The sequence below is a fragment of the Colobus angolensis genome, unplaced genomic scaffold (genome assembly GCF_000951035.1).
Source record: "Colobus angolensis palliatus isolate OR3802 unplaced genomic scaffold, Cang.pa_1.0 Scaffold399, whole genome shotgun sequence".
Lineage (NCBI taxonomy): Eukaryota > Metazoa > Chordata > Mammalia > Primates > Cercopithecidae > Colobus > Colobus angolensis.
Window position 1 is genome coordinate 1,179,405 of NW_012117365.1, and position 10,861 is coordinate 1,190,265.

Genomic DNA, 10,861 nt, shown 5'->3' on the forward strand with positions numbered 1-10,861 from the left:
CTTTCTCTTTCTTTCTTTCTTTCTTTCTTTCTTTCTTTCTTTCTTTCTTTCTTTCTTTCTTTCTTTCTTCTTTTGTTTTTTTCTGGAAGGGAAGAAAATGGAAGAAAGACTCTGAGAAGGCTAACTTATCTGGAAATGGTCTTTGAAGCTCAGCAGTGAGAAGAGAACATGGTATAGGTCTGGTCCTGTGACCTTGAGCACGTCATTGAACGTCTCTGGGCCCCATTTCACAAACATTCAGGTGCAACAAACAGGCACTGTGCCAGAAGCTTTATTTATGTACAGTCTTACTGGATCCTCAGAACATTCTTATGAGGTAGAATCATTACTCCCTGGTTTACGCACAAGAATACCAAGATTCAAAAGGGAAATAGACAGTATGCCTGAGGCCACTTATTTTGAAGGAGCAGAGCCAGCACAGGGTGCTTCTCCGTGTTACTGGGCAGAGTAGTGGGGGTGGGGTGGGGCGGGGTTCCTCACCCCTGCCAGGAATCAGGACTCATGATGAAGCTACAGCCATTAAGACAGTATGGTATCCACACAGGGACAGACACATTGACCCCTGAGAAAGAGTAGAGAGACCAGAATCAGATCCACATATATATGGTATGTATATGCGGCAGGGGCAGCACATCACAGTGAAGAAAGGGAGGATGGGCCAATAAACAGAGCTGGAAAAATTACTTCACAGCATAAACAAAGATCCACAATAGCTGGTTAAGGACCTAAATTTCAAAAATAAAACTTTAAAACTATTAGTAGAAAATATAAGTGGTGTGCCTGTGGTCCAAGCTACTCGGGAGGCTGAGGTGGGAGGATCACCTGAGCCCAGGGAGGTCGAGGCTACAGTAAGCCATGATCGTCTAGTCTAGGGGACAGAGCAAGTCCCTTAAAAAAACAAAGCAAAACAAAACTTCTACAATTCAGTAAGAAAGAAAAGTGGACACAAAAGGTATGAGCAGGCGTTTTTTGTTTGTTTTTTGTTTTGAGACAGAGTTTCGCTCTTGTTGTCCAGGCTGGAGTGCAATGGCATGATCTCGGCTCATCGCAACCTCCACCTCCGCGGTTCAAGTGATTCTCCTGCCTCAGCCTCCCGAGTAGCTGGGATTACAGGCACGTGCCACCACGCCTGGCTAAGTTTTTGTATTTTTAGTAGACACGGAGTTTCTTCTTGTTGGTCAGGCTGATCTCGAGCTCCCGACCTCAGTGATCTGCCCACCTCAGCCTCCCAAAGTGCTGGGATTACAGGCGTGAGCCACTGCGCCCAGCCAAGCAGGCATTTAAGAGAAGAAGAAACACATACAGCCAGTAAGTTTAAAGAGATATCAAATGTTGTTAGTGATCAGGAAAATGCAAACCGAGGCTCAGTGAAACACCATTTTACATCCTTTCAATTTGCAACAGTTTAAAGTTTGATAATATGGAGTGTTGGAAGGATGTAGAGCTCCAGGATCTCTTGCATGTTGCTGGTGGGGATTTAAATTGGTGATACCATTATGGAAAAGTCTGGCATAGTCTTCTAAAACCAAACATTCTTATAGCTTATGACCCAGCAGTTTTACCCTAGCTACGCTGTCCATGCAGTAAAACTGGAAACCATCGGGGATCCATTGCATTTGCTCATAATTATTAATTCCCTCTTCACCTTGCTAGGCCTCTTTGTTGGAAAAAGACCTTTTCCTAGCAGAGCTGCAGCTGACTCTTGGCCTTACAGAATAAGAACTAGAAATAAATGTTTGGTACAATAAACCATTGAAGTATTGGGGTTGTTTTTTTTCTATAGGAAAGGATGAAAACACACCCTATGCCAAATGCGATGGGAGAGTGATGAATAGACCTTGATACACTCATGTATGGTACACAATAGACAGCAATCAAAATGAATGAACTACAGAGACATGCCTCAGATATGAATTAATTTTGCCAATCTGATAGTAAGCAAGAAAAGTAGATCTGAAAAGATTATAGGCCGGGCACAGTGGCTCATGCCTGTAATCCCAGCACTTGGGAGGCTGAGGTGGGCGGATCACAAGGTCAGGAGTTGGAGACCAGCCTGGACAACATAGTGAAGCCCCATCTCTACTAAAAATACGAAAAATTAGCTGGGCACGGTGGTGTGCACCTGTAATCCCAGCTACTCGGGAGGCTGAGGCAGGAGAATTGCTCGAATCTGGGATGCGGAGGTTGCAGTGAGCCAAGATTGTGCCACTGCACTCCAGCCTGGGTGACAGAGCAAGACTCTGTCTCCGACCAAAAAAAAAAAAAGATTATATTATTTCGTGAAGTTAAAAATGACTAACATTAAAAATACTATTTTGAGCCTTGGAGCAACAGCAACACAAGATGGTAGTCAATTTATGAAAACAGAATATGCAGCTATAATAATAGAACATGGACCTAAATACTCCACAGCACCTCCCTTTGTAAGATTTGTAACAAAAATTAATAAGAATGGAGTTAGTAGTTCTAATGGAGTGGTGGACCAAGAACCTTATTAGTGCTAGCAAAATGGCAGAATCCATGTAACATCAAAGTTGTCCTGCAAGAGCTTCAGTGTTTAATGAAGTCTAGTGAAAACATGAAATTCCCTCAGCCGCCTGAAGGACAGCATTACAGCAATTATCCAAAAGAAAAACCACAGGCCCTTTTCTTTCGAGCCCCTGGAGTTTGCTTTAAATGGCTTCATTTTCCACAGTAGTAAATTTTCTAGATACATCTTGTAGACCTCAAAGTACAGGAAAAGAAGCTCATTCAAAGGAAATTTATCTTAAGATACCGTAAATGATACTAATTTTTGTCCATTTGAAACATGTAAGTTGTGTTATAATAAAAAATATACTCTTAAGGAATACATATCATTGCAAGAAATTATAACAAGGAAAACGAGAATGATGAGCAGGCAGGACCCAGGCTGACGGGGACCTGGTGCCAGGGAAGGAATGCTGACTCATCCGTGAAGCACCACAGGCACCGTGCCTAGGGCCCACAATACCTTTAGGGGTCCATGAAAATGTGTTTTTTGTTTTGTTTTGTTGTGTTTTTTGATACAGAGTCTCACTCTGTTGCCCAGGTTGGAGTGCAGTCATGCTATCTTAGCTCACTGCAACCTCCACCTCCCATTTCAAGCGATTCTCGTGCCTCAGCCTCCTGCGTAGCTGGAACTACAGGCATACGCCACCATGCCTGGCTAATGTTTAATTTTTGTATGTTTTGTAAAGACGGGGGCCTTGCTATGTTGCCCAGGCTGGTCTCAAACTCCTGAGCTCATGATCCACCCAATTCAGCCTCCCAAAATGCTGGGATTACAGAAGTGAGCCACTGCCCCTGGCCGTTATTATTATCTTTTTAATCAGAAGAAACTAATGAACTTTTTAGGTCAAAGAAAATGTTTTACTATATAACAACATATTCTTTATTACCAATGCAATCATAAAATATACGTATACATATATATTTCTGTACACATGTGGTATACATATATATTTTTGTGCACCTGTATATGTGTGTTTAGGAAGAGGCCCACAAAAGCAAAATGTCCAGGATCCATGCTGCAGGGGATGCATGTATAGTTATTTGAACCTAGAAAGTCAAGGTACTAGCTTTGGTTTGGGGTGAGATGTTACATTATTATTATTTGTTTGTTTTTGAGAAGTGGTCTTGCTCTGTCCCCCAGGCTGGAGAGCAGTGGCACGATCATGGCTCACTGCAGCCTTAACCTCCAGGCTCAAGCTATCTGGGTCTACAGGCCTGTGACACTATACCCAGCTAATTTTTTCTATTTTTTGCAGAGGTGAGGATCTCTCTGTGTTGCCTGGGCAAACTCCTCAAGCAATCCTCCCACCCTGGTGTCCCAAAGTCCTGGAATTATAGGCATGAGCCACTACCAGGTCTGGCCTTTTTTTATTCTTTTCTCTTTTTTTTCAGAGACAAAGTGTTTCTAGAGACAGGGTCTCACTTTGTCACCCAGGCTGGGGTGCATTGGCACGACCACAGCTCACTTCAGCCTCGAACTTCTGGGTTCGAACAATCCTTCCATCTGGGCCTCACAAGGAGCCAGGAATATAGGCTCTGCCAACACACCCAACTAATTTGTTTTTATTTTTTGTAGAGACAGGGTCTCCGTATGTTGCCCAGGCTGGTCCTGAAATCCTGGGCTCAAGTCGTCCTCCAGCCTCAGCCTCCTAAAGTGTTAGGCTTACAGGCACGAGCCACCCTGCTGGCCCTGGACCTGTTATGAACGTGCCATTGCCCAGGTGCGATGATTCACGCCTGCAATCCCAGCACTTTGGGAGGTCGAGGCAGGTGGATCACTTGAGGTCCGGAGCTCGAGAACAGCCTGGCCAACAGAGTGAAACCCCATATCTACTAAAAATACACACACACACACACAAAAATTAGCCAGGCATGGTGGCGTGCGCCTGTAATCCCAGCTACTCGGGAGGCTGAGGCAGGAGAATCACTTGAACCCAGGAGGCAGAGGTTGCAGTGAGCTGAGACTGCACCACTGCACTCCAGCCTGGGTGACATAGTAAAAGACTCTGTCTCAAAAAAAAAAAAAGAATATGCCATAAACCAAGAATTTATAATCATCTAATTTCATGGGCCTGGGATCCCCCTGAAAAACAATTAGCAAAGATATTAAATGTTGAATTTGTAAATACTTCCAAATAAAATCTTTTCAAAAGTTTTATTTGGAGATCTGAGCTTCCTTCTGTGCACATCAATTTTTAGATTTTGTGTTTGAAACAGCTACACAAAATTCCTGAGCAGAATTTTAAAATGAAATTGAAATTTTAGTGAAAGACTCTAACAGTACTTGCTTTTCTGGCGTGAATGAATGAAATTGCTCGAAATGATGTAAGTGGACTTTGAACTCAATTGAACTTTGTTGTGTCAAGTATTTCGAAATACTCACAATTTCAGAGAACCAAGCTGTGCAGCCAGAGCGAGTAGGGAAGAGACACAGCAGTTGTTGGCCGAGCACTGTGGAGAGTCTGTGGGCCAGCACCAGCACCCGGCAACTGTCAGTGGCCACAGATGCATGTGGCCCGTGTGCAGCAGCCAGCTCGGACAGGTGGCATCATGGATGAGGTGTTCTCCAAGGAGCTGGACCAGTGGATCAAACAGCTGAACCAATGAAAGTAGCTATCTAAGTTCCAGGTCAAGAGCCTCTGCAAGGAGGCTAAAGAAATCCCAACAGAAGAATCCAATGCGCAAGAGGTTTGGTGTCCAGTTACTGTCCCTGGAGATAAGCGTGGGCAATTTCATGATCTCATGGAACTATTTAGAAAATTACCAGATGGCCGGGCGCAATGGCTCATGCCGGTAATCCTAGCGCTTTGGGAGGCTGAGGCGGGCGGATCGTTTGGGATCAGAGTTGGAGACCAGTCTGGCTAACACGGTGAAACCCTGTCTCTATAAAAATACAAAAAATTAGCAGAGCGTGGTGGCAGGCCCCTGTAGTCCCAGCTACTTGGGAGGCTGAGGCAGGAGAATGGCGTGAACCCGGGAGGCGGAGCTTGCAGTGAGCCGAGATCGCGCTGCTGCCTGGGCGACGAAGGAGACTCTGTCTCAAAAAAAAAAAAAAAAAAAATTAGCTTCCCAGCTACTCAGGAGGATGAGGCAGGTGAATCACTTGAACTGGGAGGCAGAGGTTGCAGTGAGCCTGGAGTGTGCCACTGCGTTCCACCCTGGGTGATAGAGTGAGACTCCGTCTCAAAAAAAAAAAAAAAGAAAGAAAGAAAAGAAAAAAGAACATTATCAGATACAGGCTGGATGTGATGGCTCACATCTGTAATCCTAGCACTTTCAGAGGCCAAGGCAGGTGAATTGCTTGAGCCCTGGAGTTCGAGACCAGCCTGGGCAATATAGCGAGACCCTGTCTCAAAAAAAATTAATAGAAAATTACCAGATACAAATTACTTGTTTACAGGAGATTATATTGACAGAGTATATCATTCAATTGAAATAGTTATGTTGCTCTTAGCCCTTAAGGTTTCTTACGATGAATGCTTCACCAAGGGATCATGAGAGCAGGCAGATCACACAAGTTTATGGTTCCTATGATGAGTGTTTAAGAAAATATTGAAATGCAAATGTTTATAAATATTTTACAGATTTTTTTTTCAAAGACTGGATCACCCAGATTGGAGTGCAATGGCACAGACCTGGCTCACTGCAGCTTCAATCTCCCTGGCCCAAGTGAGCCTCCTACTTCAGCCTCCCAGGTACCTGGGACTACAGGCACGCACCACCACGCCCAGCTAATTTTTTGTATTTTTTTGTAGAGATGAGTTTTTCACCATGTTGCTTAGGCTGGTCTTGAACTCCTGGGCATAAGTGATCCACCTGCCTTGGTCTCCCAAAGCGCTGGGATTACAGGCATGAGCCACCGTGCCCGGCCTTTATAGGCCATCTTCCTCTCACTGCCTAGGTGGATGGGCAACTCTTCTGTCTCCATGGTGGCCTGTCGCCATCTGGAGATACACTGCATCACATCAGAACACTGAATTGCCTACAGAAAATTCCCCCATGAGAGTCCAGTGGGTGACTTGCTATACTCAGATCCAGATGACGATAGTGACTGGGGTATATTTCTTTGAGGAGCTGGTTACACCTTCGTGCAAGATACTTCTGAGACATTTAATCGTGCCAATGGCCTCAGGTTGGTGTCTAGAGCTCACCACCTGGTGACAGTGGGACATAACTGGTGTCATGACTGGAATGTAGTAGCTATCTTCAGTACTCCAAACTATTGCTATCATAGTGGTAACCACACTGCAATCATGGAACTTGATAATACTCTAAAATATTCTTTTTTGCAGTTTGACCCAGCACCTCACAGAGGCAAGTCACATGTTACTCATTGTACCCCAGGTTACTTCCTGTAATGAAATTTTAAGCTGGGCGTGGTGGCTCACACCTGTAATCTCAGCACTTTGGGAGGCTGAGGTAGGAGAATCACCTGAGGTTAGCAGTTCAAGACCAGCCTGGGCAACAAGGTGAAACCCCGTCTCTACTAAAAATATAAAAATTAGCTGGGCATGGTGACATGTGTCTGTAATCGTAGCTATTGGGGAAGCTGAGGCAGGATAATCGCTTGAACCCAGGAGGTGGAGGTTGCAGTGAGCTGAGATCATGCCATTGTACTCCAGCCTGGGAGACAAGACCAAAAATCCATCTCAAAAAAGAAAAAAGGAAAGGAAAAGGAAAAGGAATTTTAAATTTGAACAGGATTGCCATGAATTGTATATTGACTTCATGGAAATGGGAACAGCAACAGTAACTCCAAAGTGTAAGAAAATAGTTAACATTCAAATAATTTGTTTTCACATGGACCAAAAGCTGTGCCATATAAAAATACAAAGCTTTTTGTCACCAAGCCATGATCACTTTAGAATGAACTAGTTCATTTTGTGCTGGAGCAACATGGTATTTGCAGTTACTTTTGCTTTCTTTGAGAGACTGCACGTAATAAGATGTAAATTCACTTTGTGAATACAATTTAACTTCCATCTAGCTATAGGTTTACTCAGCATGACTGTACATAGGGGTAGCAGAAAACAATCACTGGATCTTAATGAAATTAAAAAAAAATAAATGCCGAGCCCTCCCCTCTACTTAAGAGTTTTGAAATCGTTCTGTTTATTTTTCAGGGATACCGTTTAATTTAATTATAAGACTTGCCTGTGCTCAGTTTGTCCCCTTCTCAAATCTCAGCCCCATGTCATTTTTCGTTATTGTCAGAACCTGCTGAGTGGTTTTGAACAGAGCTGTTTTTGCCCCTCCTGTAAAATGATGTTTTATTGCACAAGACAGCACTGCAGAGTTTTTCATAATAAACTTGCAAACTCAGAAAAAAATACTCATGAAGCTCTTATTTGCAGCGTTTGTTGTTAAAGCAGTCACCCTAAAGAGTGTAACCAGCAGGGACAGATCCAGGTTTTGTGAAAGCCTGAGGTTTATATAATTGTGTGTGTGTGTGTGTGTGGTAAGGAGGGCTCCTTATGAAAAAGACTGCAAAATTATGAGTACAAAATTAGGTACTACAGGAGATTGCATTACTGGACCCAATACTTCACCCCTCGTTGTGTCTACATTTTTGCCACATGACTTTGCAGTTTGGGCCACTAAAGAGTATATTTCTTGACTCTGGCCTTGGCTATGTAACTTGCTTTGGCCAATGGGATTGAGTGGAAGTGACAGCATGTTACTTCTGAGTCTGGGTCTTGCTTCCTTGTACCTTGTCATCAACATGAGGGCATTCACTGGTTAGCACAGTGGTCCCAGGAGGAAGATGAGGGGCACAGGGAGCAAAGCCATCCAGCCGACCCAGCCTAGATAGCCTAGCTCCCGACTGCTGTGGCCTAAAGCGGCAGCATTGCATTCCAGCTGATCTGCAGATCTGTGTGAGCTGCTGATTTTGAGGGCTGTATGTTACACGGCAATACTGTACCAGTAGCTAACAAATGCAGGTATAAACAGGAAGGTTTATTTATAATGGGAAAATAAATCACAACAGATAAGATTTCAGCAGCTGACAAATAGTTCAAAAGTGACAGAATCCAGAAAAGTACATACATTTTTATTACTTGCCTGTCTGACATACCTCCATAATATCCTATATGTTGGCTACGTTTTCTTTGGTTGCTTCTCCAATATAACAACTTTTAATTTTTTTTTTTTTTTTTTTGTGATTTTGTGTTTCTACAGAGAGGAGGGAGAGAGGATTCTCTCTTTCTTCTGGCATGATTTATTGAAAAATACTTTTTAATTGGTAATTTAGTAAAGTTTCTTCTAGCATCATAACAGGTCATGTTGTTTCAATTTTTAAGATTGTTGCCAAAGTTGTGAAAACCTCCCTCAAGTTTCTTTCAGGACATTTTCAATTTTCTTGTGTAACAACTAACTGTAAATCTTATAATTGATTCTCATTATCCTGTTTGTCATCAATGTCCTTTTGTAGTGGTATATTATAAATTTTATGCTTTCTTAGTTCAGTAATGTGCGTCAACTCAGCAAAAAATTAACTATTTTTTCCATTATGGCCATGATCTACTCCTTATTATTATTTTTATTTATTATTATTATTATTATTTTGAGACGGAGTTTCGCTCTTGTTGCCCTGGCTGGAGCGCAATGGTGCGATCTTGGCTCACCACAACCTCCGTTCCCACGTTCAAGCAATTCTCCTGCCTCAGCTTCCTGAGTAGCTGGGATTACAGGCATGCGCCCCCACGCTCAGCTAATTTTGTATTTTTAGTAGAGATGGAGTTTCCGCATATTAGTCAGGTTGGTCTCCAACTCCTGATCTCAGGTGATCTGCCAGCCTCAGCCACCCAAAGTGCTGGGATTACAGGTGTGAAGCACCACGCCCGGCCTGTTTTTATTATTTTTAGACAGGGTCTCACTTTGCCACCCAGGCTGGAGTGCAGTGGCACCATCATAGCTCACTGTAACCTCTAACTCCTGGGCTCAAGTGACCCTTCTGCCTCAGCCCCCAGAGTAGCTAGCTGGGACTGCAGGTGCATGCCACCATGCCTGGCTAATTTTTATTTTTTATTTTTTTTGAGATGGGGTCTTTATGCCATATCTTATGGGCTAGAAAAAAAAATGTATTTAAAAATAAAATAAAAGAGTTGAGGGTCCTTGCTACGTTGCACAGGCTGGTCTCAAACTCCTGGGCTCAACTGATCCTCTCACCTTGGCCTCCCAAAGTGCTAAGCTTACAGTCATGAGCCACTGTACCCAGCTACTCCTTTTTAGTAATTGGATTACCAAAGACTTCAGGAGGCTATTCATACCTGCTTTGCAAATTTATCTTTTCCTCCTACTGAGTTACTGCTTTTGGAATGATCTGAAATTCTTTTGTTACCATTTTCTTCCATCGATTTTCTGTTGATTTCTACTGGCTTCATTGTTCATTTTTATGGCTTTTATTTTATGCTCTATTAAGCTTTAAATATTTTATGTCAGCTATTTAATATATAAATTTAAGGATGACAAAAGGAAATGTGTAATTTCTTAACTCTTTTATTGGAAATCAGATGTCTGTCCTTCGGAGAGGCCTTGACCACTCAAATTATGGAGCTCTTCCCAGCATTTTTCAACCCTTGATTTGACTTTCCTTTCCTTTATAGCAGTTGATCTGATGTCAAATTATGTACTCACGTGTTTGTTGTCTGTCTCCTCCAGTTATAAGCTAAGGAATTAGCTCCTTGAACCCTAGAACATTGACAGATAAATAGATATTTGTAAAGTCAATGAATGAATGAGTTCCCTTAGTGACAACCAGTGTCCACACTGTGATTTCTGTCCAGCTGCTTGACCCACTTCTAGGATTGGTAAGAGTCAGTGACTGCTGAGAATCCACTGTGCCCCAAACCCTACTAAAACTCCCCACCCCCATCTCCTTTGTACTAAACTGGGTCTCCATTTGTAACATCTTTTCCATTAAAAAAAAAAAAAAAGGTGGCCTGGAGTGGTGATCCCAGCACTTTGGGAGGCCAAGGTGGGAGGATCACTTGAGCCCAGGAGTTTGAGACCACACTGAGCAACATAGTGAGACCCTGACTCTAAATAAATAAATAAATAAAAATTAAAAAGGGACAGACTCAGCCTTTTTTGATATATTATGCAAGTTATTTCTCTCTCAACCCAAAGTCTCTGTTCAACCTATGGTTACTTTGCCTACTTTTATATTCTTAATATAGCATGATTTGGCTTTCTGTATTATTCTCATTCCCCTTAAATGAGTAACCCCATTTGCAGCCTCCAACTCAGCATATCCTAAACTGAATGCATCACGTCTCCCTGCATGTCAGTGGGTTCATTGTCAGTTGCTCAGCCGCTCAGGCCGAGT

At 42.8% G+C, this 10,861-nt stretch overlaps 2 pseudogenes; both read left to right on the forward strand.

Moving 5' to 3' along the window:
* The window catches only part of LOC105521156, a 44,363-nt pseudogene extending 41,665 nt beyond the window's left edge, over nt 1-2,698 (forward strand).
* Nucleotides 2,699-5,082: 2,384 nt separating this feature from the next.
* On the forward strand, nt 5,083-6,890 carry LOC105521140 (annotated as a pseudogene).
* The last annotated feature ends 3,971 nt before the right edge of the window (nt 6,891-10,861 follow it).